Genomic DNA, 4,566 nt, shown 5'->3' with positions numbered 1-4,566 from the left:
GAAAAATAAAAAAAATATTCTCCACCTCCAGAGAGACAGGGGGGTAAGGGCAGGGTGCCTGCCCGAGTATGGTGCGCCCTACACGGCCACCAGCCATCTCTCCCTCCCTCCCGGAGCTCCAGCGGACTACCAGGGGCATCAGAAAAATAAAAAAAAAAATTCTCCACCTCCAGAGAGACAGGGGGGTAAGGGCAGGGTGTCTGCCCGAGTATGGTGCGCCCTACACGGCCACCAGCCATCTCTCCCTCCCTCCCGGAGCTCCAGCGGACTTTCAGCGACGGGAGCGGGCAAGGTCTCTGCGCTCCCGTCGCTGGGCACTTAGAAAATATTCTGAGAAGTGCTCAGCGACGGGAGCGGGGAAGGTCTCTGCGCTCCCGTCGCTAAACACTTCTCAGAATATTTTCTAAGTGCCCAGCGACGGGAGCGGGCAAGGTCTCTGCGCTCCCGTCGCTGGGCACTTAGAAAATATTCAGAGAAGTGCCCAGCGACGGGAGCGGGGAAGGTCTCTGCGCTCCCGTCGCTAAACACTTCTCAGAATATTTTCTAAGTGCCCAGCGACGGGAGCGGGCAAGGTCTCTGCGCTCCCGTCGCTGGGCACTTAGAAAATATTCAGAGAAGTGCCCAGCGACGGGAGCGGGGAAGGTCTCTGCGCTCCCGTCGCTAAACACTTCTCTGAATATTTTCTAAGTGCCCAGCGACGGGAGCGGGCAAGGTCTCTGCGCTCCCGTCGCTGGGCACTTAGAAAATATTCAGAGAAGTGCCCAGCGACGGGAGCGGGGAAGGTCTCTGCGCTCCCGTCGCTAAACACTTCTCAGAATATTTTCTAAGTGCCCAGCGACGGGAGCGGGGAAGGTCTCTGCGCTCCCGTCGCTGGGCACAGGAGCGCAGAGACCTTCCCCGCTCCCGTCGCTGAAAAACTGCGGAGTCACAGAAACACTGTCTGCACCATTATAGGGACACACGTTTCGGAAACAGAAGCTCCATAGGTTACATCTAACGAGCTTTACCCCAGTCATGGAGGCCCTCCCCGGGGTACATTGGCAAGGCTGGGTCCCTCTCACACTGGAGCTTCTGTGACTTCCAGGAGAGGAGAGGGGACGCACGGGGGGAGGGCTGTGTGGCCGGGCATGGGCCACCCCTGGCGGCCACGGAGGTCGGCTCTCCCGGGGGTGGTGCTGGAGCTAAGGCGAGTACCAGGAGAGGCCAGGGGGCTCGCGGGGGATGTGTGGCCGGGCATGTGCCACCCCTGGCGCCCACGGAGGATGGCTCTCACGGGGGTGGTGCTGGAGCTAAGGCGAGTACCAGGAGAGGCCAGGGGGCGCGCGGGGGATGTGTGGCCGGGCATGGGCCACCCTGCTGGGCATGGAGGGTTGCTCTCTCGGGGGGTGATGCTGGAGCTAAGGGGGACATCCAGGGGCAGGGTTAGGGTTAGGGTTAGGCCGGGCACGGGCAACCCTGCTGGGCATAGGGGGTTGCTGTCTCGGGGGGGTGATGCTGGAGCTAAGGGGGGGACATCCAGGGGCAGGGTTAGGGTTAGGGTTAGGCCGGGCACGGGCAACCCTGCTGGGCATAGGGGGTTGCTGTCTCGGGGGGGTGATGCTGGAGCTAAGGGGGACATCCAGGGGCAGGGTTAGGGTTAGGGTTAGGCCGGGCACGGGCAACCCTGCTGGGCATAGGGGGTTGCTGTCTCGGGGGTAATGCTGGAGCTAAGGGGGACATCCAGGGGCAGGGTTAGGGTTAGGGTTAGGGTTAGGGTTAGGGTGGCCGGGCACGGGCAACCCTGCTGGGCATAGGGGGTTGCTGTCTCGGGGGTGATGCTGGAGCTAAGGGGGACATCCAGGGGCAGGGTTAGGGTTAGGGTTAGGGTGGCCGGGCACGGGCAACCCTGCTGGGCATAGGGGGTTGCTGTCTCGGGGGTGATGCTGGAGCTAAGGGGGACATCCAGGGGCAGGGTTAGGGTTAGGGTTAGGGTGGCCGGGCACGGGCAACCCTGCTGGGCATAGGGGGTTGCTGTCTCGGGGGTGATGCTGGAGCTAAGGGGGACATCCAGGGGCAGGGTTAGGGTTAGGGTTAGGGTTAGGGTTAGGGTGGCCGGGCACGGGCAACCCTGCTGGGCATAGGGGGTTGCTGTCTCGGGGGTGATGCTGGAGCTAAGGGGGACATCCAGGGGCAGGGTTAGGGTTAGGGTTAGGGTGGCCGGGCACGGGCAACCCTGCTGGGCATAGGGGGTTGCTGTCTCGGGGGTGATGCTGGAGCTAAGGGGGACATCCAGGGGCAGGGTTAGGGTTAGGGTTAGGGTGGCCGGGCACGGGCAACCCTGCTGGGCATAGGGGGTTGCTGTCTCGGGGGTGATGCTGGAGCTAAGGGGGACATCCAGGGGCAGGGTTAGGGTTAGGGTTAGGCCGGGCACGGGCAACCCTGCTGGGCATAGGGGGTTGCTGTCTCGGGGGTGATGCTGGAGCTAAGGGGGACATCCAGGGGCAGGGTTAGGGTTAGGGTTAGGGTGGCCGGGCACGGGCAACCCTGCTGGGCATAGGGGGTTGCTGTCTCGGGGGTGATGCTGGAGCTAAGGGCCCAGCGACGGGAGCGGGGGAGGTCTCTGCGCTCCCGTCGCTGGGCACTTAGAAAAATTTTCCAAAGTCGTTTCGTGCCCCTGGTACACTCTTCCATTACATTGCATTATGGTACCAGGGGCACGAGAAAAAGTTGAGAATTTTTCAAAGTGCCCAGCGACGGAAGCGGGGAAGGTCTCTGCGCTAGGCGGGAAAAATCAACCTGGTTGGCGGTTTTGTTGCGGGGTCACAGAAACACCGTCTGCACCATTACAGGGACACAGCTTTCGGAAACAGAAGCTCCATAGGTTACATCTAAAGAGCTTCACCCCAGTCATGGAGGCCCTCCCCGGGGTACATTGGCAACGCTGGGTCCCTCTCACACTGGAGCTTTTGTGACTTCCAGGAGAGGAGGAGGAGGGTGGGGATGTGTGGCCGGGCACGGGCAACCCTGCTGGGCATGGAGGGTTGCTCTCTCGGGGGGTGATGCTGGAGCTAAGGGGGACATCCAGGGCAGGGTTAGGGTTAGGCTGGCCGGGCACGGGCAACCCTGCTGGGCATAGGGGGTTGCTGTCTCGGGGGTGATGCTGGAGCTAAGGGGGGCATCCAAGGTTAGGGTTAGGGTTAGGCTGGCCGGGCACGGGCAACCCTGCTGGGCATGGGGGGTTGCTCTCTCGGGGGTGATGCTGGAGCTAAGGGGGACATCCAAGGTTAGGGTTAGGGTTAGGCTGGCCGGGCACGGGCAACCCTGCTGGGCATAGGGGGTTGCTGTCTCGGGGGTGATGCTGGAGCTAAGGGGGACATCCAGGGGCAGGGTTAGGGTTAGGGCTAGGCCGGGCACGGGCAACCCTGCTGGGCATGGGGGGTCGCTCTCTCGGGGGTGATGCTGGAGCTAAGGGGGACATCCATGGTTAGGGTTAGGGTTATGCTGGCCGGGCACGGGCAACCCTGCTGGGCATAGGGGGTTGCTGTCTCGGGGGTGATGCTGGAGCTAAGGGGGACATCCAGGGTTAGGGTTAGGCCGGGCACGGGCAACCCCGCTGGGCATGGGGGGTTGCTCTCTCGGGGGTGATGCTGGAGCTAAGGGGGACATCCAGGGTTAGGGTTAGGGTTAGGCTGGCCGGGCACGGGCAACCCCGCTGGGCATAGGGGGTTGCTGTCTCGGGGGTGATGCTGGAGCTAAGGTGGACATCCAGGGCAGGGTTAGGGTGTACCAGGGGGCACGAAAGAGATTTGAGTAATTCTTCCAAGTGCCCAGCGACGGGAGCGGGGAAGGTCTCTGCGCTCCCGTCGCTGGGCACTTAGTCTCAGAAAATCAGTGCTGGAGGGTGAAAAAGTTTCAAAGTGCCCAGCGACGGGAGCGGGGAAGGTCTCTGCGCTCCCGTCGCTGGGCACTTAGTCAGAAAAATCAGTGCTGGAGGTGGAAAAAGTTTCAAAGTGCCCAGCGACGGGAGCGGGGAAGGTCTCTGCGCTCCCGTCGCTGGGCACTTAGTCTCAGAAAATCAGTGCTGGAGGTGGAAAAAGTTTCAAAGTGCCCAGCGACGGGAGCGGGGAAGGTCTCTGCGCTCCCGTCGCTGGGCACTTAGTCAGAAAAATCAGTGCTGGAGGTGGAAAAAGTTTCAAAGTGCCCAGCGACGGGAGCGGGGAAGGTCTCTGCGCTCCCGTCGCTGGGCACTTAGTCTCAGAAAATCACTGCTGGAGGTGGAAAAAGTTTCAAAGTGCCCAGCGACGGGAGCGGGGAAGGTCTCTGCGCTCCCGTCGCTGGGCACTTAGTCAGAAAAATCAGTGCTGGAGGTGGAAAAAGTTTCAAAGTGCCCAGCGACGGGAGCGGGGAAGGTCTCTGCGCTCCCGTCGCTGGGCACTTAGTCTCAGAAAATCAGTGCTGGAGGGTGAAAAAGTGCCAAAGTGCCCAGCGACGGGAGCGCAGAGACCTTCCCCGCTCCCGTCGCTGGGCACTTTGTCAAAAAGTGCCTGCTAAAGGGCGAAAAAGGCTCCAAATTGCCCAGCGACGGGA

Source organism: Parambassis ranga, unplaced genomic scaffold (assembly GCF_900634625.1).
Source record: "Parambassis ranga unplaced genomic scaffold, fParRan2.1 scaffold_77_arrow_ctg1, whole genome shotgun sequence".
NCBI lineage: Eukaryota > Metazoa > Chordata > Actinopteri > Ambassidae > Parambassis > Parambassis ranga.
Note: the sequence above shows the minus strand (reverse complement) of the source record.